Raw genomic sequence first — 24,387 nt, 5'->3', positions numbered from 1 at the left:
TTCTGTGTGTGTTTGCAAGCATGCGCTGCCTCTGTGGCCCTGCAGGAGGGCCTGCTATCTCTGAGTACGTTGCTGGGTGTTTTCAAAGGCTCCTCTGAGCTTTCCCCATGCCCAGGGACATTTATAACTTTATGAATGTGCATGAAAGAGCGACCGGGAAATATACTATCTTCATTATGCTCTCTTTCCCAGCCACCAGGCTGTCTGCAGACCTCTCAGCTCTTCATCACCCAAATACGATCTTAGGGTGTTCGCAAAGCGAAACACGTCATAAATCTCCAGGCTGGCTAGAACCTGGAGTGTTTTAAAAAGAAAGAAAGAGGAAAGGGGGAGGGAGGCGGGAGGGGAAGCAGCAAGGAAGGGGCATTTTGATGAAGAGCCTCTGCTCCCTCCCGAAGCACTTCTCCATGACTCCAGCCGAATGGCAATTTTCTCTTGGCACTAGGTGAGATCAGCCCTGTATTCAGGGCTTTTCTCCCCTCACCCAACCCCCGCCTGACTCCATACTACCAGTCAAGAGCAGATGCGCCCCCGTTTATGAATGCTGAGCAGCTGGGCTGGCTGCAGCAAGCGTCCACCGGATTTTCCCAAATAGTGATGCCCGAGGAAGCCTGCTAGGATGGACACTGGGGGTCTCCCAGATACATCTTGTGGCCTGCTTGCTTCCAGACTCTTCCTTCAGTTTCCCTGAAAGAGGAGCGTTAAAAAAAATAATAAAACGCCTATGGCCTCTGCCTTGAGCTCTCTTGGCTGTGTCGCTGTTCATAGAGCCCGGAAACCCCAGAAGCTTTATAATCCAAGGTCCTCGGACCGGGATGGGGCCACAGTGGGTGGTGAGGTGTGGGGCGCAGCCTTTTCTTTTACTGGAGCATGTGTAGATTATCCCCCCGACCCCATTTAAAAGAGCCATTTGTTTTCAAAACTTTCGGTCCAGCTTGTTGGTTCATTTCAGCATCGGTTTGCAGCTCACTCCACTCCGTAGGACCGTCCAGGGAACACAGGGCAGGAAATTCTATTCAGCACAGGCCTGGTAACGTCTCTGTTTGGGGTGAGTGTGTGTGTGTGTGTGTGTGTGTGTGTGTGCTGTGAGTGTGTATTTGTATAGGGAATGACAATGTGTTCTCCTCAATCAGATCATTTCTTGGTAGACTTGTTCCTGTTGCTTGAGAAGCAGTTGGGGGATTCTAGAAGAGTAGTTTAAGTAAAGTTACTCATAAACTCTCCACGATGGGAGTTTGGGAAGAAGATAAAACCTGTTGCTTTGGAATATGTTTAAAAACCACCTCGGCTTCTCCAAATATATTCATTTAATATGTGTTTCCTCCCTTAACGCGCACACACCTTTTGATTCCAGGTGTAATATACACACAGAGAAGTGCACAACCCATAAGAGTCCCCAGCATCTGATAAAAAAAAAAAAAAATACAAACGTCCCCAGAAGCTCCCTTAGTGCCCCAAAGTCATTACTCGCATCCCTCCCCCTCTCGAGGGCAGCTGCTATCCTAACTTTTACCCCAATGGGTGGGCTTTGCCCCTTTTGTACTTTTTGGAAATGGAGCCATTCGGTATCATGCTTTAGGATCTGGCTCTTTCGATCAACATAAAGTTCATGAGATTCACCCACGGTGTTGTGCGCGGTTTTAGGTCAGTGGTTCACAACCGGAAATTATTTTTGCACTCCCCGCCCCCCCCCCCCCCCCACCGTGGGACACTGGACAATGTCTAGAGACATTTCTGGTTGTCACAACTGGGGTTGCATCTAGTGGACAGAAGCCAAGGATGCAGCTCAACATCCTATGAATGCCCAAGGCACCCTCACAACAAAGAATCATCCTGCCGCAAATGTCAATAGTGCCAAGATTGGGAAATCCTGGACTCCGTCCGGTATTCTCACAGCTGCTCTTTGAGTCCTCCAAAATGCACAACTTTTCAGGCTTCCTGGATCCTGGCGCAGGCACAGTGGAGTTAGCCTAAACTAAATTTCAGGTTCAAAGCCTCAATTCAGAGGTGGGTTTATTGACTTCCAGTTTTACCTCCAAGGTAGGAGGCGATGGGCTGGGTGGTGAGGGGAACGGGGGCAGAGATGAGGAAGAAAGCTGAGTTGTCCCTAATGATTTCTTCATCTTGCCTGATGACGAATCAACGTCAGAAGGGTCTTAGCAAGCCGCACATGCTTGTTTGGCAAGCAGGGGAAGGAAATGATGGAGAAGTTCTTACTGACAGAGCCACACCAATGGACACAGACATAAACAGGCAATCGCACAAGTCCAAATTTATACCTCCCACGGCTCTGCACATGACGCGTACACACACACACACACTCACCAGCTATCATACAACAATAGCAGGCCTACCACACACATGCCTGGATAGAGGGAAAAAGAAAGATCAACGTTTTCCTTAAAGGGACCCCTCTCCAAAGTCTGGTGACTTCGAGAACAAGTTAAGAAGACTCAGTCCAAGGACACTCGGCCAGGGCAGGACCACATCTGTCTTGTGCACCGCTATATCTTTCAACCTTGGTACTATTGACATTTGTGCCAGGCAATTCTTTCTTGTGAGGACTGTCCTGTGCATTGTAAGATTCTCAGCACCCCTGGCCTCCACCCACTATCCGTCAGTAGCACACTGCCCCTGCCCCCCATTGTGACAATCAAAAAACGTCTCAGACATTGCCAATGTCTCCTGAGGGGTAAAATCATCCCTTTCGAGAAACACTGCTTAGCCCAGTATCAGACATACAGAAACATCCCCAAAATGCAATATCTGTGGATTGAATGAATGAACCACTCTAATTCTTTCCTGGAAAATAAATGGAACTTGTCCACATTTAAAGAGTCTGGTCTCCCCAAGGAGACTCGGCTGATCTCTCCAACATCTACATTTACCAAGACTTAAAAGCACAAAAACACAGAGACATAATAAATTTAGGGCCAGGATTTGAACATTGTGAATATAAAAAAACACCACTAAATCATATATTAGAATGTGGCTAAAGGGGGAAATTTTAGGTTGTATATATGTTACTAGAATACATTTTTTAAAAACCATAGGACTGTACAACACAAAGAGTGAACATAATGTTCACTACAGACTATAGTTAATAGTATAATAACGTTTTATCAAGTGTTACAAAAGTACCACGTTAATGCTAAGTGTTAATAAAGAAAATGTACATAACAGGGGATGTATGGGAAGTGTGTATTTTCTGCATCATTTTTCCATAAACCTAAAACTTCCCTAATAAAAAATATTTTAAAATTTTGAACCATGGATTGATACCTGAGTCCACTGCAGATTATGAGAGGCTCTACTTGAAGACAAAAGCTGGACTTATTGACCTCTCAAAATCAGGGTGACCACACTCTGAATCACCACATATTGCGAACAATAGTTACCCAGTTGACTTCTTCATGACCATTTTTTTTTTGGTCCAATAGTTCACACCTCACCAACGACAAGAGTTCAATAACTCCCGCCTCAGTAAACAGCTTGAGCCATGTTTAGTCCACCATATAGATAACTTATTCTTACTAATTACAACAAACACCCTAAATTTTAACTGCAGAGATGGTTCTCCACCCCATGACTCTGGATTCGATTCTGGCTGTACATCCTACTTTGTGTGTTATCTGGGACTGACCATCAAACCTTCCTGGCCTACCTTTTCTGCCCATAGAATAGGGTTCCTTTAGTTCTACCTCCAGCAGTTTTCAAAGATATCTTAAACTTTCCTGACCTCCCTCTCTTCGAGTCCACACCCACCAAATCACCACCAACTGGAGTCTTCCCAACTGAGCCCCGAGAACTCCTGGAGCGACACAAGCCATTCCTGCTGAGCCCGGGTCCTTCCTCGCCCACACAACCCATGAGCTGTAAGCTGCGGTCTGGTAACCAGCAACAGTAACCAGAACACGATCTCAAGTGATAGCTCCAAGGACTGAATTAGCAATGCCAACCTCCCTTGGACCCAGGGCACAGAAAAGGCTCCCAGCGCATGTTAGTTCTTTTCCTTCACCTTTCCATATTTTCTTCTTTATCAACAAAGTTATTTTTTCCCAGAGTTGTCCCTTAAGCCTCCTGAAAACACTTTTACTTGACAAGCACTGGGAAAATAGGTTTCTCTAGCTAGTTCCCACCTGCCTAGACCATGGAGTCATTTTGGCAATTGAAATCATGGCATGATCTTAATGAATACAGATCTGACTCTAAGCTCAGACTCACAGGCCCAATGAACAAAGACACTCTCCACACAGCTTTAAACTCACCTATTGCATGGTCTTTGGGGCTACAGGGCAGAGAAAACCCTCCCAGGGTAAAAAAGGAGAGTGGTCCAAACTCAAGGGTATCCCACGATGCCTGGTCATGAAGCAGAATTTTCAAGGGTGCGAATCTGATGCTATAGGATATCTCCTCTCAGGAAGTTCCCCAAATCATGAAATAGCTACAGGCCACTGGAGCAGTGCCTCTAGGAGACTCTCATTCAGGCTGTTCTCTGTCAACTCTACATCCCTTCGACTTGTAGAATAGCAAGGGTTTAAAAAATGCCCCATTGCCCTCCCTTTGTTTGGGTTTAATGAACACAAATTGCACTGGGCTCTCTGACGGAGTTGGGAAGAAATTTCTGACACTTGAACTAATGGAGCCCAGTAATGAACCCATTTTCACATGAATAAGTCCCTCCAATAACCCAACAGTTTATAAACTAGAAAACACCTTGCCATCAGAGATAAGAGTTACATGAAAAGGCAGGTCCCGTGTGGCGCAGCCTAAATGCATCTCCAAAACCAAGAAGGCAGTAGGCTTTACTGGTGTGGCTTCCATTAGCCCAGGTAGATGCTGCAGACTTCTTGAAAAAGTCAAGTATCAAAATGTAATGAATAACAAGCCAATACCTTGGGCCAGCCCAGAGATCTTTCAAGCAATGAGAAGCCAGACCCAAATGAAGAGCTTGGACTCTTCTCCAAGAGTTTGGAGAAGAAGATAGACCATAGGTGCAATTTGGGGCTTTTGTTGTTATTCTTGTTGCTGTTATTTTCTGTATCATTTAAATATTTAACAATATTATACAGAATTTTTGCTGAAAAATTATTAACAGCACATGCAATATGATCTTATTTTCTTTTAAAATGCCTATACCAGGCATGGAAGACTGAAAAGATAGATAATAAAATATGAATGGTTAGTGCTGTGTGATGAGATGACAGGTGATTTTTATTTTTTTTCCTTGTACCCCCCTTTTCTACTTTTTCCATTACTAAATGGAGATTCATTTTTTCCTTAATGACTATATATTACTTGTTCAATTTTTCAAGAGTATTTTTTTTTTTAATTGGGCTCACTGATTACATTTCTCAAAGCCTCAAAGCCTCTACTGGGGAATGTTTTGATCCAATCAGGGTCTTCTTATCCTGGCAACAAACTCCAGGACTGATGTACTGTGATTTAGGTATCAACGAGGATGTGAAATTAGGAGACAGTTGAGTCCTCCATTTCTGGTCATTGTCAACTTGAGGAAGCTGGCACTTAAAGAACTCCCTAAAACTTCTTAATCCAACTCATTGGGGTTGCCTTTAAACCCAAAACAAAAGAGGGGGGTGATAAGAGGGAAATCCCATCATCTGATACCAGCGATAAGAATTCCCTTTTCCAATGAGATAAATCACATGGACCCACCTTCCATGCAGTCCCTCTTGAAGGAAGGGCCATAAAAATACGGCAGACAAAGGCATTTGTGGAAGGATGATGGGATGACATAATGATGGAATAGCATACAATCAATTTAGCAGACAGAGGTGCTTGTCAGTTTGAGGGCCCCCCAGAGTTCAAGCTAGCCTGTAAAAGAACCCCACAGCCCAGTGACTCCCCTGGGAGAAAGAGCTCTCCCTCCAAATCCAGCCTGTCACCTGTAGCCAGTGAGCAGAAACACCCAGAGGAGCAGAAATTGGTTTTTCTGCATCAGAAGGGGCCAAGGATGGAAGGAGGAAGTCTAGGGGAGTAGACCAAGGGGCCTTCTCAAATGATTTAGTGCTACCCCAAAGTCCCTGTGGTGCCCTTGGGGTCCTGGAAAAGTCAGCCCAGAGAGGGACAGCCATGGAAAACAAAGCTTGCAGGGTTTGGGATGAGAGGCAGTGTCGCAGGCCCAGTTGCTGCTGTCTAGTAGGGCTGACATGCAGGCCCCAAACATGCATGACCTCTGGTTCACATCACGGCTGCTGATCAAAAGGAGGCAGCTCGCTCCACCCTGCCCAGGCCTCCCCATCCGGGGAGGATTCAAAGCTACTGGCTTTGCTGCTGGTGTGGCTTCCATTAACCCAGAGGTTGGTGCCGCAGACTCCTCGAAAAGTCAAGCATCAAACGTAATGAATCACGAGACGCCAATACCTTGGGCCAGCCCAGTGACCTTTAAAGCAAGATAATATTACTTAAAACGAACATAGTTGTGGAACCATTAAGATACACAGGATTGGTCTGAGGGTCCTTCATTCCAATGGCTGACAACAGTCTGGGGAGACTTATAGATGGCGCTCGCCCTCAACCCCTCCCCGGGCTCCTGCAGCCCCTGCCCCGCTAGGACAAGTGCTAAATTAAAAGCAATGATGAGGCCATCGTGGGGCTAGAGGGTGGGTTGGAGAGGAAGAGTTGCAGCTGCCTAAGAGAGCATTTTTCCTATAATGAGACTCTCCTGTACCCATGGATTTACAGCATGGAAACCAGCGAAAGGCTCATTTTGCTTTCCTGCCCACTGTGACAGTACCACCATCCACTTGGGCTCTGAAACATAATAGACAATCCAAAAGATTGTGTGTGTGTGTGTGTGTGTGTGTGTGTGTGTGCACGCATATGCCACTCTCTCTTGTTTTTTTTTTATATCCATCTTATGCATTGTCCAAAGTTTTGCATGTAAATAGATACAGGGTATTTCGAGATCTAGACGGAATCCTCACTTCAAGAAATCAGATCCTTTTCAGGCAGTGCCTGGGTTCAGCAAGAGGCCAGTTGAGCCAGAAACATAAACCAATTCCAGCCAGGGCTAGGTGAATACTTGCCAGACAGACATAGTCTGAGCGCGAATGCACATGCACGCACACACACACACACATACATATACAAGTATGCACACACATACACACACATGCGCACACTAATTTTGTGCTTAGCTGTCATAAAACTTAAGACACTTATATGGGGGTGAGAGGTCAGAAGGGGAGAAACATTATTTTCTGTTATTAATTACAACTTATCCATCCTACATGTGCTGTACTCGTCTTAGATAAAGTTACAGTTCTATTTTATTAGGAAGCCTCCAGGATCATGTAAAGGATTTTGGATTGAGACAAAGGAAATCTCAGGATGGAGGGAGGTGGGAGGAGTGGCTCCTTTGCTCTCCTGCTCAGAAGCTGAGCTGGTCGCCTTCTCTGCCATTTTCAAGACTGAGTCTGCACATTCTTGAAATAGCTCACCCTGTGAATGCTAAAGGAACCTGGTCCCTGAAACAACTAGGTCCTGAACGAGCTCCAGGTTTCCAGAAGGTCTGGGTGGAAAGGAGAAGGCAGTGAGGGGGAACGAGAGGGGCGAACAACACTAGCCAGGTGGCTGCCGGATTCAAAGAGAGAAGTGAGGCCCGCCAAGGGCGGAGGCGGGGGGGCGGGGGGGATTGGAAGTTCAAGTCCAGATTCGTATCACCCCTGTCTGCCCCGACCAGCTTCTGGTGGGAACTCTTACCTCACTTGGGGCCCCCATAAGTGGGAGCAGGGGATTGGGGATGGAGTGCTGGGCTTGGTAAGGTAAAAGGCCTTACAGCCAGACTTGGCAGGATCCTTGAGCCCCGTCGGCTGAGCAGAAGAGAAGGGTGGGGCCCTCCATCGTGGAAAGGAGGAAATAAAGATGGCCTGAGCCATGAAGGCTACAGCGTGGCAGGGTGGGAAGGGGCTCGTCTCAGAAGGGAAACTCGGGAGTAGTCAGAAAAGTCCCAGACTAAATCCTGGCTCTAACCCTTTCCTTGGGCAAAACACTCACTCTGTCTGCGCCTCAGTTTCTCCAATCTGGAAGCCAGGGATAAGAACATTGCTAACACTATTGTCACTCACAGCAATGATGACCGCCGCAAAGGACGATCAGGATAAGACGCCCTGGCTACGGTGCTGTAAGATGACATAAAGCAAAGCACATCAGGATCCATAAATCATGGTGCAGATATAATTTATTGTTATTAATATGATCTGCCCTGTCCTTCCCCAACCCCTCGGGCTGCCAGAAGAGTCTGTGCTCTGTCATCATGCACTTGAAGACAGGTTGTTTTGTCCCTTCTCTCTTCTCGTTTCTAATCACAATGTTCTAATTCTCCAGCTGAGATTGAATTCAATTCTCGGCCGGGGCTCAATGGCATATATTACCCCCCTGTCCAGGTTAGCGATCTGGCTTCTGTCTCCCAGGCACTCCGCAGCCACAAGGCGTGGGGCACACCCTATGTGCCAGGCTGTAGCGCAGCCTTTAGCATCTCAGTGTCCATTTAACGGCCAAAGCAATGCAGTGAGAGAGATCTGTAGCATCCCCCTTTTACAATGAGGAGTCCGAGGTTCAGGAAAGAGATGAGATTCAATCCCAACCTGTGCCCTTCCAACCCGGCACGGCTGTTCTGCCTCCCCGAGCACATACGCCTTTCCCTCCTGTTTTCAGACAGGTAAGGTGGACCCATCACAGTGTGTTCATGCTGGCCACAAGAAAACTGAGACCCAAGAGTGTGTCCTGCTCTTTCCTGAGTCGAATTAAGCATTCATGGACACTCGAGTCTGATTTCAGTGGACAGGGAAGGGACAGAGGAAGAGAGGGAGGCCTGGGGCTGAAGCCTCTCTATCTGCCCATCAGAATGTTTCCTGGGGTGGGGGTGGGGGGGGTCAGCCAGTAAACCAGGCCTGTAGGCCCCACTGGAGGGTTGCCAATGAAGCCATGACCCTGGCCTCCTTTGATCCTCTCCACCACCGTCCTCGGATCAAATCCTGCATCGCAGCCCTGATGTCTAATCTGTGAGATCCCAGCAGCGTCAAGCTACCAGCACTTTGAAGCCTGGTGACGCTGATAGGAATTCCGTGTTGTGGGGGACAAACGAGAGCCGGCATCCTGAGAACCGAGTACCCACATGTCCAGGACATTACACACTAAAGGGATCATGTCTCCCCACTCATTTTGCTGTTTCTCTCTCTGCCATAACTTTCTCCTTCTGTGGCTGCATCTGGGCCTTTGCTTTGTTCCTGTTTCTCTTGCGAGCACTGGGCATTTTTGACTCTGTCCCCGGCTCTCTTCCTCAGTATCTCTATGTGTGGGTAACTCTCCCTCTCTCTGGACTGCTCCCTTTTTCATCTCATACTCTTAACTTTCTGCCTTCATCTCTCTCTGGTCCTTCTCTCGTCTTTGCCTTTCTCTGCCTGTGTCTTTCTTTCCTGCTTTTCTCTCTTTGTCTATATTTCTCTACTCTATTTCTCTGTTGTTCTCTATATTCCGCCCACTTCTGTCTCCACCTCTCTTTTCCTCATATTTTTCCCATCCTGTGTCTCCCAAGGCACTAGGAAAGCCCAGCCATTCCACAGAACAACTTAGCAGCAGCTGCTGCCATGAGTATGAGGTTTGGGGTGGGAGGGGAGATTTACATCCCCACCCCCACCCCCACCCCCAGAGTCAGCCCAGGACCCGTGGGCTTTGGGTGAACCTGTCCAAAGCTTCTCCACCTTTTCTCCGCCACCAAAAACAAGTCTGGGCTCACAGAGGACGGAGGCCACGTCAGATATCTGAGCATGTTCTTGGGAGAGAAAACACTGCTGATGAAGATTCCTGGGAGGTTTGCTAGTTGGGGGAACAGTCTCCATTCACATTCTCCCTGAAAACCTTCCAGATATGCTAATCCATTTTCAATTCATCAATTCCAACACCGCTGGGGGCTGCCAAGCCCACATTTACAGATTAGCTGCAAATGTGCATGTTCTCCCAACCGGTATCACAGCCAAAAAACTGGCCATGTGGCCAAACTGTGGAGCTCATCTACCTTTCAAAACTTTATGAACCAAGCAAGTTCATTCATACGAGGACCAGGGTCTCCCCACTACAGCAACCACCAGCCCTGCGCCCCAACCCCACCCAAGCAAATGTCCACATTCATCAAGTGTTCACCAACAGACCAGCATTTGATGACCCATTTCACTAATCTTTACTTTTAGTTTACACTTCCCAGTAAGCCAGCGGAGAATAACAATCCTATTATTAAAAACCAGAAAGCTGAGATTTGGAAAAAATTCTAAGGACTCGTCTAAGGTCACAAAGCCAGAAAGACAGGAGCCCTCTAGGCATCTCTTTTCACATGTAGGAAAGACAGAGGAGGAAGCTAGCCTGAGCTTTGATTTTTCCCCCTCCTCCTCACCCTCCTGATTTTCCTTAGAACTGGGTTTTCTGTGCCAAGCCTACTTGGTCATTAAGTTTTCAGAACCCACACCAGAGAAGAAAAAGGATTTCTCTTCTCTAGAAAACTGCTCTTTTGGCTTGGGGAATGCTGTCTTTTCCCTTCGTTGAGGGGCAGGAGGCATTCCAGATATTTAGCTTTTGAAAGGCAAATTTGGCATCCGGGATTGTTTTCTGCTTTATTAAACTTTTCAGAAACTGCATCTCTTTTAAACAGCCTGTGGGGGCTCTCCCTCACCGAACGCCCCCCCTCCAAAGCACCCTCTTCATCAGCCCACACATTCCCTCTTCCCATCTGTCAGAGCTGCAGCCAAAACACGTCCCAGGAAAAGCTGAAGAGGAAGGGGCGAGGCGGGGAGAGAGATGTCTAATCATCACAGAACCTTTGAAAAGTATCTTGAGCAAATCGAGTTTGTCTAAAACGCATCCAGCATTTAACATTTAATAGGAGCTGATCAACGTAATGCACCCCATGCGTCGGGTAAATGGATCCTGCCCCTTTAAGGGCCTGTTGACGTTAGGTGAAGGAGAAAAACAGTTGTTATGATTCCGAAACTCAGGATGAACCCAATTAATCAATGCTGAGATGATTTGAATCATGTGGCAAATGCTTGGTCACCTCTCTGATATCCTATCCTCATCCCTCCGAAGACGCAGACATGATTGATGTCACCTGTGACCACCACATCTCCAGGCAAGACCCCCCCAAACCGGGCAGACAGAGAAACAAATTAGATCCAAAGGTACAGGATCAGTTTCAGAGGGGACAGGCCCCAGGCTGGGGAGGGGGGTGGTCCCTGGGGGTGCCTGGCCTGGCCTGTCTGTCACAGGTCAGCAGAAGACAGAGGCCAGACCATCTGGGGGTGGGGGAGAAGGAACGCTCCAGAGATGCAATGGGGAGGGCCCCGCCAGGACTCAAAGAGCTCAGTCGGGGCCTAAGCACGCCTGTATCTTTAAGGGGCCTTTTTTTTTTTTTGGTGTAAAAATAATTGCTCAAGCTTCCTCTGCCTCTTAGGGTTACAGTCAAGCGTATCTGCCCTGGGCCCTCCCTGGGAGGAAATGGGTCTGAGAGAGAGGGTGGGAGAGAATGTTAATCAGGGTTATTTTGATTGCTTTGAAAGTCTCTCCTGTAACACGCACACATGCATGCATGTGTACACACACACACACACATACCATGTGGCCCAGCAGCCTCTGGGGCTGTCCACACTGATCTCAGCCTCCAGTCAGCTCAGTTCCCCACCCCCACCGCCATCGCCATGGCCACTTTGGTACCCCCGCCCGCTCCCATCCTTCTCCACCCCCAGCAGAGCACGGAATGGGAGGGAGGGTTAGGAGCCGCTTGTGGGTTCTTGGTATCATAAGATTCTAGATCTTTTCTAAGGCATTATCCCTGCACATACACACATTATTTTCACTCCTACTTAAAATAGCCAACAGCTTCTGGAGGTTATGAAACTACACAATAGGTCTGCACATCTCTTTTCTCCTCTTCCTCCTTCTCACCCCCTTATTCAATTTGTTTTACTTTTTCCTCCCTTTTTTGTCTTTTCTTCTCATCCTTCTTCTCATTCATTCAACAAACATCTCCACAGTGCTCTAGGCACCTGGCTTCCAGGAGTTCCTGAAAAAGATAAGAGAAATTTGCCATTTCCTCATCTCTTTCATCTACTTCTAAAGTGTGTGACGCTGCTGAATTGTAAGTGACTCTAAATCCTGTATGCAATTCCTCCCTCAGAATCTTTGCTAACAGGAACCCATCCAGCTGGAGCTCCGGCCCTGCGTGCTTGCAGATATTGTACTGCCTATCAAGGATGGTCCCAGGATACTTCCCCACGATGTCTTCTGCACCATCCAGCCATCATCGAGCTCTCCCGCCTCTGAAGGCACAGGAAATCCAGGTCAAGGTTGCCAGAATCTTACTGCCCTTGTCAATATTGGATCTCAGCAACCAGGGTCATGCCTGGCACACAGTAGGTGCTCCAAATGTCTGTCAAATAACTGAATGAAGCCACATCACTTTTCAGTTTTCTATCACCCTGCTGACTTTACAATATGCTCATTAAAAAAAAAACTAAATATACCTTCCCTCCTTCCAGAATCCAGTTTACCATGCAGATTCCTAGGCCCCAAGGGGTTGTGTTCAGTAGCTCAGGGGTATGGCCCTGGAATCTGCACTTTTCACACGCATCCCAGGTGACTCTGATAATCATCTGAGAAACTACCATGAGCAATGGGGAGCCACTGAAGATATGGAAGCAGAGGCATCACTTTGTCAGTACAGGGCTTATAGAAGGTCGTGCTGGCTGCAGTGTATAAAATGAAGTGGAGGACCCTGAGTGAGTGGGAGAAATTAATTAAGAAAACACAAGAGGGTAGAAGTTCCAGAACTTTCTTAGGTGCTTAGGGGCAAAGTCTTATTGGAAGGAGATTTAGGGCACCTGCTGTGTGTTTTCCTGGGGGCCTTTTAGGAGAACAAACAGGAACTGTAGGGAGGGTTAAGACTACCCCTTCCTTGTCTTTACCACTTCATGGAAGGAAGGGCCATTGTAAGTGGGAAACTGGCAAATTTCAAGGCTGGCACGTGCAGGAGGAAAGAGTAAGTCAAAGAAAGTGAAGCTATGTCCTTTCCTTCTTTTACCTCCTCCCCCGTCCATTTCCGAAAGCCCCTTAGCGGCCCCCAAACCCAAGCAGCAATCCCTGCCATCCTGCAGGGTCTGGAGGGACCAGACTCCCTGCTTCTCCCTCCCAGGGTGCTCACAAGAGCATCTGGCCGCAGACTCTGGGCCCTGGCCGCAGCATCTGTTTGCAATGTTTGACTCAGTAGTTTTATTTCTGCTCAGCGGTATAATATAAACTATCTTGTTACATGGCAGGCAGGCTGGGCGCAGAGCCGGGGACGATCTGCAGCCCAGCAGCAGGACCAAAGCAGAGTTTAAAAAGTTGGTGGGAGGACCAAAGTGGAGTTTTAAAAAGCTGGTGGGCTTGGGGAAGGTCCCTTTTGCAGTCAGAGGAAACGGCTGCTCTCCTGGAAAGCTCCCTCAGTCCGGCCCGCAGCTGTCTGAATCCCAGGGTAGCTCCTGGCCAACAACTCCTGGTATCCATACGACCCACAGCACCAATGCACACACACACTCACATGCACACACACACACCACCCACAACAACAACCGCATCTTGTCCATTTCTGGAGGCTGCAGAGATAGACCAGAACTATTTGCTGCAAGGATGGATGTTAGTTAAAAGTGTGGCTTCTGGATTCTGCTGGCCTGGGTTTGGATTCTCTTGCTCTCTGGTCTTGAGCAAATGCCTTCACCTCCCTGGGCCACAGTCTCTTCATCTACAAAATGGGGTTCATGATAATCACACCCAGGTTATGGAGTTGTTTGAGGTTTACTCGAGGCACTGTCTGCTGCCAAGCACTTACACTCATTAAATGTTAGCTGTCGTTACAATCATTAGGATGTTTGCAATGAAACTCCAGAAGGACCAGCTACGGTTGGGAAAGAAACTCCACAGCGTTCTTACTCTCACATCCACCTAAGATGCTGAGGCAGTGCAAAAGGAACACGAACCACTTTCCCCTCTCCCCACAGGATCCCCTTCAGGGTACAGGGTGGGGTTCCCAAACTAGGAATGGGGGGCCAGCAGGTCCCTTTGCTTGACAAGGAGAGCACCCAGCCTACCTCCAGAGAAACAGAGATGGAGGGCAGTTCTGGGACGTGATAGAGGGTGGGAATCCTCTTCGTCCTCTGATTTTTCATCCCAGTGGAGGCGTGGGGGAGTGGTGAAAGGACAGAATCTCTATCTTCCAAGTGGCTGGCTCTTGAAGGCCCCACACTCCACTCGCTCTAAAAGACCCCATACTCGACTCCAAGTTCGGCTAAGGTGGGTGCAGCAAGCAGCGGGTCATCTGCCCTCGCTGCTGAGAAACAGCCCCGATGCTCACTGCCCAGCAGCCTCCTCAGCCTCGCCCAGGCCCCACTCCACACTCCCCTGCCTCTAGGGGGTCAGAGAGAGAGGGCCATTGCCTTCTTGTTTTTCTTCAATGCCCAGCACATGGTAGGTGCTCAACAAGCGTGAGCATGCGTTCCTGCTGAACGCTGTGGCAGGTGAAGTGCACATTCACTCTGGTGGGTTTGCCTCTGTGCAAGGGTGTGTGCACGCACGCGTGGTGAAGACGCACTTGGGGGGGCTTATGTGACCCTCTGCAGGAGTGCACGTGCAAGGCACACTCAGACACCCACTCCTGACCCGGCAAGATGAAATTGTGTAGCTGGAGATGGGGTGTGCTGGGGGAAAAGGGGTAAATAAAAACCACTTATAAAAGCCATTTTGTCTGGAAAGGACACTAACCTCATTAGAAACCATGGTCAAAGACCCTTAAGCTCAGGCCTGAGGGGCAGATGCCCCACCCCCAAGCTAGGAACTCAAGAATTGGGTGGGGACAGGCAAGGACCCAGCATAGGTAACCTCAGCTCCCCGCTGCGACATGAATTTACATTGATTTGTTTTTCTGTCCACTGTGGGCTACAAATCACATCGACTGCTGTCCCATCTCACATGTCTCTGCTCTCTTCTATGTGTGTGTATGTGTGTGTGTGTGCACGCACAAGCACACGTCTAGGCTGGTTTGTCTCTCCGTACAATCTATCTTTCTGTCTGGAGTCTCTGTCTGCCTATATCAATTGTGTATCTTTATTTTCTCTCCATTTTTATTCTCTCTCCCTCAGTTCCTTGGTTTATGGTTCCTTCTCTGTCCCTCTGGGTCTCTGTCTCTGTTTCTTTGTTTGTCCCTCTGAGCCATCTCCATCTCTATAAGTCTCTCCATGTACCTCTCAGAACCTCATCTCCCAGTGTCTTTGCTGTTTGTCTTGCTCCAACTCTCCATGTCTATCTTTGAAGCTTGGCCTGGGTCTCTTTTCTGTGAGTTTGTCTCTGACTCCCCCACCCTCAGGTCTGCCCGCAGCCTGCCCCACCCCGAGGGCCTGCGGACGATCACTCAGCGGCCCTGCCCGATCCAGCATGGGCCCCTGTGTTTGCTGTTCCCTCCCGCCCCCCACCCCCACTCCCCACCTCCCAATCCCCCAGCCCTACATCTCCTGGCCTTGCATTCTCTTACCCCTCCCTAGGCGGGGCAATCTGGGCCCGCCTCTCCAGCCCTTAAAATGGAAAACTACCCTCCCCTGGGACCACAGAGGGGCAATGCTCTGAGCCAGTCGTGACACACTGCCCAGAGCCCGGCTGGGGTGCGTGCCGGTGGCAGTGGGAGGATGGGGGTCAGAACCGGGCCACCCCCCACCCCATGCGACCAGCAGAGCCATCAAGTAGATCCCACCACCACCACTCCTTCCACACCACGCTCCCCCCAGCAAGGGCAAGCATGATGTCACAGCAGCGCTAGGTACCAGACTCCACCATCTGTGATTCCTGGATGGCCTTACCCAAATCTGTGCCCCTTTCTCAGACTGTAAAATGATGTCCAAGGTGTCATCCGACTCTAATGCGGGGATAAGGTTGTATAGACCGCTGTCCACCCACACCTCCCCGTGCCCAGACAGGAGCCTGGCCAGCAAGGGTGGCTGATTGACTATAAAGAGGTGCCCCTGCCATGTTCCTCCCAGCTGGGCCCTCAGGGCACCTCTGTCTTCTGGGCACTAGCTCTCTCCTTCCGTGCAGCAAAGGACCAAAAACTGCAATTTCTATAGTAAAAAGGTCAGCTGTTCCACAGGGTCACAGGAAATGGAAATATCTGAAATAAATCTTTCCCAAAGCATTCATCTGGGCATTTCTGGATATACTGTTCCCAGCATAAACGACACCAGTAATCGCAGGAGCAACCCACGTCCCTGAACTCTGGCTTAGGGTCTCTGAGAACAGGTCAAGGGTGGTCCAGTCCACTGCCAGATTTAGTTGGGGAGACCGGTCTTTTTTCTCTCGTCTCATTGGCTGGCTGTGTGCGCCCCTTCTCTCTCTCTCTTTCCTCCTCTGACTGTGGGTATCGCTCTTTCTTGGGCAAGTGTCTCCACTTCCCTGAATCTCAAACATTTTACCATAAATTGCAACATAGCTGGTTCGCAGTAGGGCTTAGAAAAGCAAAGCCATTAAATAAGAACATTAATAAGGGGGAGGAGGAGGAGGGTGGGCAGGGTGGGGTTGTGCCCTGGGCGTACCCTAGGCCACGTCTACGCGGGCCTGAAGTGGTGCGTACTCGCATAAGCTGCTCTGATTAGGCATATATGCAGCCATTGGCAGGCAAAGCTTCTGGGCTTTCTGGCCTGCTTTTGGAGACCCACAGGCCAAGTCTAGTCCTGCAGGCAAACTCTTCCCCACTTCACCCTCCACCCCCTTGGTTTGGGCCCACTGGGCCCTAGAGGAGGCCCAGAGATGGGGTCATAACCTATTTCTCATCCAGAAGCACTTACATCCCACCTCCGGACAGAGACCAAGAACTGGCTTCTCCACTTCTGTTTTGCAGCCTGTATCAGAGGGAGTCAGGACCCAATTGCCCCAGAATGTGCCAGATTTACATAGAGTCAGCCCTACAACTAAAAGGAAGTGGAATCAGACACTAGCATGAATGGCCCTGTCATGCCAATTGGTGTCCCAGTCTAGCTGCCCAGAGCCAAGGCTGTGTGCACCCTCGGGGAGGACACCTTTGAAGTCACTGCCTTATGTAACCCCTCTCCGCCTCCCCCAATCTTCCTGTTTGTCCCAAGAGACCTTGGGGAAGAAAACACAGTCTGGAGCCAGGTGGCCTGGGGTTTCTTTCAAGTGACTCAGTAGAGAGTTGGGAAAGACAGCTATAAATTCTATTAGTTAAGAGTGCTTCTGCCAGAGTTCAAGTCCTGACTCTTCCTATCTGTGTGACCTGCAGGAAAGTTACTTAATTTCTCTGTGTCTTGGTTTTCCAATCTGCCACATGGGGATTAGCATAAACGTATGTAATTCATAAAGACATTTTGTGATAAATAAATGAGCAGGCCTAAAACAGAACCTGGAACATAGGAGGTGCTTAGTAAAGGGTACTTGCACCTTTACTAAGGATTGAGTAATGTTACATTAAGCCATAAGCAATGATAATTGTTATTAAATAGAGTCTACACTCAAAATTGGATTAAAATCTCAACAGGGTGGCTGAGAGACTGACCTCCTAGCCTAGCCTCAACTGCCCTCATCTGTCAAATGGGACTAATGCTTCCTTGCCACAGAACACTTTAAAACTGAAGGCGGCAACCATGTAAAGAGTGTGCTGCACACTTGGCAGTGCTGAAGGGCATGGTAAGCCCTAAGTTTTCCTTCCTGAAACTTCTATAAGGGTTCCGGACCGTTCCCACGTGCGCCCGCCCATCACAGTCCATGAGAAGAAGGGGTCATGGGGCAAATGTCCGGATGTTTCGCCTCCCCTCCCCCAGTTCGCTCTTCCAAACGGTTTGAAGGCATCTGCTGAAAGCCTCCACTGGGCCGGAACTCTCCCGGTAACCGCCTCCGCCTCCCCTCGCGGGTGGAGACCAAGGCTCGGGGGGACCGGAGGGAGGAAGAATGTTTGCGCAGCCTTCAAACGACTTGGCAGGCAACAAGAGGGAAGGAGCCGCTCCGGGGAGAGATCAAATTGAAATTACACGGAGAGAAGAACGTGCAGATCAGCCCTGATACTCATTCTGAAAAAGCGAAGTGAACTGGGAAGAACAAACACGCCTCCAGAAAGAAAATGAAAAAGTTCGTTCAAAAAGAAAAAAAAACGCACTCTACAAGCTCGGGCGGAGGGAGCGAGTGGGCAGTGGCCGCGGGGCAAGGCCGCAGCCCCCGGGGCGTTTCTCCTTCAGGGTCTGGCAGGGGAAAACTGGCCCAAGCTCCATCCCTTCTAACCCGGGAGGTCCACGCCCCCCCTGCCCCCTCCTGCCCGCTCCTGCCCCCTCCTGCCTCTCCCACGTGCCGGCCTCTGGAAACGAGAGGGGGCGGGGCAGTGGCCGGAGCTCGAACCCCACCAGGGCCTGGGGACGCGGGGAGGGCTTCCCAACCGGCTGTCGCGGGCCAGGACGTGGGAAAAGCTGAGTCCTGGGGGGCAGGCAGAGCTAGAGCATTCATTCATTGACGCTGGGGGCAGAGTTGGAGTTTTACGCAAACCAAGTACTCGGAAAGTTGAAGGTTCACTCATTGCGCAGGGGGATGGAAGAGCTAGAGCATTCATTCATTGCGCAGGGGGGATGGAAAGGGTTTGGCTTGACCCCTCCAGAGTGGGATCAAGACAAACAGCCCTCTCCAAAAAGCCCTCACTCCCCTCCCTTCCCCAGTTCTCCCTTCGAAACTGCACCGCCTTTGACTTCAGAGAAAAGGGAACCCCCATCGCACCGCTAGGTGAAGGAGGAAGCGTCCACGCGGGCGGGCTGCGGCATCCACGCGGGCGGGCTGCGGCTTCCCCGGACCAAAGCCCTCCCCTCCCCTCATCCTCTTTGTACGACTCATTAGCTTTACAAACACCCGCTTTATTCGCCGGATAATTCCCGACGCTTTAGGGGGAAAAGCCTGGACATTTACTTCATGCCCGGCTGGCACTGCCGGGTATCACCACCACAAGTGGATTATTCTCGGCAAAGGTCAAAGCGCGCGAGCGAGAAAATCCCGGCAGCCCCTCGCCGGGAAGTGCCCGCGTCCACCCCTCCCAGAGAGAAGCTCCTTACAGACCTCTACCTGGTGGAATGACGGAAACTGGCCTTGACCCGGGACTCTGCAGCTTCCAAGGAGATTGTACAATTTATAATCTCGTTTGAGACCAAGGAACCCCGCAAAATCGGGGCCGCCGGAGCTTGGAAAGGTCCCGGTGCACCCAAAGGCACGCTGCCAGAACCCCGGGTTTACAGGTTTCTAGTTGGGGCGCTTTCTGAGACGCCTTTCCGACTTCTCCGGATGTCGGAACCCAACGGTCCATCCCGCTGAACAACTTGGCATCTGACCCAGGATGCCCTATAGGGGAGGGGTTGATTGTTCCCCTCCGCTTCTTCCGTGTCGAATGGCTGGCAATTGCCCCGCCCCTACCTTTTCCCTACCCCACCTTCCCTCTCCCTCACCATCCTCAGCTCCCTACAATTTCCTGAGCAAGGGGATTCTAACCCATGACTCTTCCTTCCAAAGGCTGCACCTTAAATGCATTATTACACTATTTCACTGGTTCTAGAACCTTAGCATGGGAATCTTCTGGGAGATCCACATCGCTGGGCCCCACCCCCAGAGTTCCCGATTCGGAAAGTCCGGGGTGCAGCCAGGAAATGTGAATTTCTAACAAGATCCTGGGCGATGCAGGTGCTCCTAGGTTCAGGCTACAATTTAAGACTCTGCTCTGTATTCCGTGTTGACGCTCTCCTCATTCCTCTATTACTACATCTAATATTACACATACTGTTAGACTAAACCCCCCTTGAAAGCAGACATGCCAGTCTTTCCTGACAGTCTGCAGTTCCTACCCCAAGGCTGGGCCCACGACGTGTAATACATATTTGGCTTAAGCGGTAAAGCTAAAGATGCCAACCACGTGCAGCTGTTTTGTGTGTGCAGGATGCTGTACTGCGCGCCTTAGGAGTAGCAATGCGTCCGCAAGCAAAAACCTTGGAGGGTAAGTCATGATCCCACTTTACAATGCCCAAACGGAGGCTCTGAAGGGGGACGGGGGAAGTCGGCCTGGGCCCCAGGAGCACCGAAGCCGAGGTCGGCGGGGAGTGCTCAGCAACTGCCGTCTCCCTCTCCCGAAACGGCGGGACAGGGCTGGGCTTTCCCTGCAGGTCTTGGCGGAAACGCGACGGGATCGCGGTCAGAGGAAGACCCGCTCCGCCCGGGTCCCCGCGCCTCGCAAGGCGCGCTCCTCGCACCCCTACCGCCCGCCTGGCGCTGCTTCCAGCGTCCGCCAGCCTGTCTGCGTCTCGCGGCTGCGGCAGGCAGCGCGCCCGGAGCGTAACGCGTTCTGCGCTGAAGTCACCCACAACCTTTCCGAAGGCTCCAGAACCTCGCACCAACGTTAGGGATCTCGGGTTCCGGAGAATTCCACAATTTAGGGTCAAGAGGGATGGCCCATCCAACCGGTGGAGGATCGTGGCCTCTGGGTGCAGCCACAGCCTTGCCTTGGTGAACTGTCACCCGGGCGACCGGCCTGATGCTCCTCGAGGGAAGAGGCTGCACCTGGAAAGCCGAGGGGCGCCCCACCTTACCCCCTCCAAGTCGTTGCGGGGTTGGAGCGTCCTGTTTTCGAACTATGTTTAGCCCCCAGTTCCACACTCAGGGCAGTGTTCCCAGGCCACATCGTAAAAAGATTTACAAGACTATGTTAAACTGGCAGTAAAAACAATTAACTTTAATGGCACCTCGGGTGGGTGGCTGGGTGGGTCGGAGGGAGCTAGCTCGGGTTGCTCCCTCCTCTCGCCATGTGGGAAGACTCGGGTGGGAGGGGAGCCGCCATCAGGTGGTCTGTGCACTTTCTTCTGCTTGATCCTTCAGGAGGACCGTCTACCCGCTGTGGAGTTCAAAAATTCAAGGTTAAAGTGAAAAGAGGGATGGGCATGGGGGCCAGAGCCCAAGACCTCAAGCCCCACTTGGCCACTTCCCAAATAGGGGAGCCTGAACAAGCTCCTTAACCACGCAGAGACTTGGCTTTTTCATCTATAAAATGGGAATCTGTAAAAGCCTCTGGAGCTCTCAGGGTTATGAGGATCATAAGTGCAGTAATTTGAAAAAGGCTCCCACTGTACCTAGAATGTATATACGTGCTTAACAATGTTACTTCCTAGAGTATTCACGTTCCCAATTTATAAAATCAGGGGGAAAGAATAGGCTAGTCCAGAGGTCAGAGCCACTTTCTGATTCCTGACTTGCACCAGCACCTCTTACATGTCAGTTTCCTGCTAGAATTGACCTGCTTGTCCAGCCAGTGACCCTGGAAGGGATCCCATGCTCCAGTGGCCTGCAGCCCCAGGCTGTGAAAGTGACCTGGATTGGAGAGCTTGCAAAGAACTGAGAGTGGCCAGGGGCTGGAGGGCGAGGTCTGCCACCCATGTCCCCTGGTCCAGTCTGGAAAAGCCTTAATTCCTCAGGTGTCCTTGGCCTGGAGACACACCCATTCATTCCAGAGAGACCTCTGAGTGTGTGTTTATGTCTGTGTAATGCCACTCAATCTCTCTGAGTCTAGCCTCTATGGCTATAAAGGGTGCCTGTCTTGGGCCAGTCACATGCTTAGCCATAGCAGGCCCCCCCTTCCTTTGCTTAATAGGATGGGGCTTTTCTCTTTCCTGCCCTTTGCTCATCTCATTCCCAAACCAGACAAGTGTAGTTTCAAGCAAGGATGTTGGAGGCAGACCACCTTGGTTCAAATTCTGCCCATGCCACTTACTTAGCGAAACTCTTTTGGATGGATTACTTAACTTCTCTAAGCCTCCATTTTCTCATCTATAAAATGGGGGTAGTAATAGTACTCATCTCATAGGATTGTTATGGGGATCAAGTATTTAATACTGGAAAAGTGCTTGCCTCAATAAGCATTACTTATTATTGTTCCATAGCAGAGAAAATGAATTTGGGTCCATCATGGAGGATATTGGTTGGACAGACCAGAAGCTCATCAGAAGCTTTGAAGTCTTCCAACCATAGTTTTTTCCTAGAAATCAAAGTAGACTCTCTACCCCAAAGTCATCTACCTATCCTCCCACCACTCATCTTCTTTGCCAACAAAGGCTCTATTTCGTTTAGCGTGTGTCTGCTCTGCCCTCACACTGCAGGAGTACATCCTCATTATTATAAACCAATCACGGTGACATCATTCACTTTGCTGTGAGTTCTTTAGAACTGTGCATCTGGCCAACAACAAGAGGAAAGGTGGGCAGGGGGTTGGGAGCTGGGATAGGAGTTCAGGGGAGGTTTCCTTGCTATTAAAGAGTCAAGTAGGAAGAAACTAGACATCCTTTTCTGGTAAATGTCACTGTGTCTGGTTGCGGTGGCAGCAGCCATTTTGTGACAATCAGGAAAGGTAATCTACAAATAGAGCTGACATGCCGAGATTGGCAGAGGGGAAAGACAGAAAAAATCTGGACTCTTGATGACTTTTTGAGCCATTAAAATAACCGAATATCTTATTTTTAAGTTCATGTTTCTTGTGGTGCCCTCACAAAAAAATCATAGCAGATATACCTTTTCCATCCCCCAAAGCAAGCTTGACGGGGCATACCTAGGGTGGCCTCTTCAATGAGCATCCCTTTTTTGGGGGGGGGGGGCAGTTTTCCTCCAGAAGTACCATAGCTTTGTTTCTCCACTGGGTACCAGGTCACAGTTTAGGTCTGGAGCCTACTTTCACAAATGATGCTGCTTGACTCTGAGGCTGGGTCAAAAATGACCATTCAACTTCCACTTTGTTTTCTTGGAATATTTGTTCTCTGGTGCTTACCCAAGATGCTCTTGCTTAAGTCCCCTTCGGGGAATGGTGAGAAAGGAAGAAAATTCAACTTCCCCAAGTTGAATTCTTGATATTCTCACAAGCAGTGCAGACAACCAAAGCTATAGGCAGAGCCCCCAGTCTTGGGGTTTGTTCATATGAAACTTAACTGCACAAAGGATAGGTCAAACCTACTTAAAATTAGGCCTAAGAGTCACCCCCAAGAGAATCTCTTTTGTTGTTCAGATGTGGCCTCTCTCTCAAACCAACACAAGCAAACTCACCACCCTCCCCCTGTCTACATGGGACATGACTCCCAGGGGTGTGGACCTTCCTGGCAACGTAGGACAGAAATCCTGGAATGAGCTGAGACTCAGCATCAAGGGATTGAGAAAACCCCTAGAATGAGCTGAGACTCAGCATCAGGGGATTGAGAAAACCTTCTCGACCAAAAGGGGGAAGAGTGAAATGAGACAAAATAAAGTGTCAATGGCTGAGAGATTCCAAACAGAGTCAAGAGGTTATCCTGGACGTTATTCTTATGGATTAAATAGATATCACCTTGTTAGTCAAGATGTAGTGGAGAGGCTGGAGGGAACTGCCTGAAAATGTGGAGCTGTGTTCCAGCAGCCATGTTTCTTGAAGATGATTGTATAATGATATAGCTTTCACAATGTGACTGTGTGATTGTGAAAACCTTGTGTCTGATGCTCCTTTTATCTACCTTATCAACAGATGAGTAAAGCATATGGAATAAAGATGAATAATAGGGGGAACAAATGTTAAAATAAATTTAGATTGAAATGCTGGTGATCGGTGAGGGAGAGGGATGGGGGTATGGCATGTATGATTTTTTTTCTGTTTTCTTTTTCTTTTTCTGAATAGATGCAAATGTTCCAAGAAATGATTACGATGATGAAAATGCAACTATGTGACGATATTGTGAATTACTGATTATATATGTAGAACAGAATGATCGAAAGTTATGAATGTTTGCGTTTGTTTGGTGTTTTTTTGGTATTTAAAAAAAATTTAATTAATTTAAAAATAAATAAATAAAAAGATGCTCTTGCTTGGAATCCAGTCGCCATGGGGCAAGGAACCTCAAGCCACAAATAGAGGACATGTAGAGATGTTCCAGTAGACTGCCTGAGCTGAGCCCAGCCTTTGAGTCATCCTAGCTCCAGTGAAAGACATGAGTGAAACCAGCCTGCAGTTGCTTCCAGCCCCTAACCATTTACGCCTGCCTAGATGAAGCCCTGGACATCATGAAGCAGGGACAAACCTTCCCCACAGTGCCCTGTCCAAATTTCTGACCACAGAATTTGTGAGCATGATCAAACAGTTGTTGTTTTTAGGCCACTCAGTTTGGGGTGGTTTGTTACAGGACAGTAGATAACCAGATGAGTGACTCTCACCAATCTGAGCCTCAATTTTCCCATCTTCAACATGTGGATGCGAACGCCTTCCAAAGACGATCCTGAAAGTGAGTGCACTTATGTAAATAGGGACTTGGGGCCTGTGGGTTC

At 49.3% G+C, this 24,387-nt stretch overlaps 1 long non-coding RNA gene across 1 annotated transcript in view; it reads right to left on the bottom strand.

Annotated features, from left to right (window-relative positions):
- LOC143683665 (uncharacterized) overlaps positions 1-24,387 on the bottom strand; it is a 48,450-nt gene that overhangs the window by 5,110 nt on the left and 18,953 nt on the right. The window lies entirely within an intron of this gene.

The sequence above is a fragment of the Tamandua tetradactyla genome, chromosome 5, assembly GCF_023851605.1.
Source record: "Tamandua tetradactyla isolate mTamTet1 chromosome 5, mTamTet1.pri, whole genome shotgun sequence".
Classification (NCBI taxonomy): Eukaryota; Metazoa; Chordata; class Mammalia; order Pilosa; family Myrmecophagidae; genus Tamandua; species Tamandua tetradactyla.
This window is presented reverse-complemented; position numbering and strand designations above follow the sequence as displayed.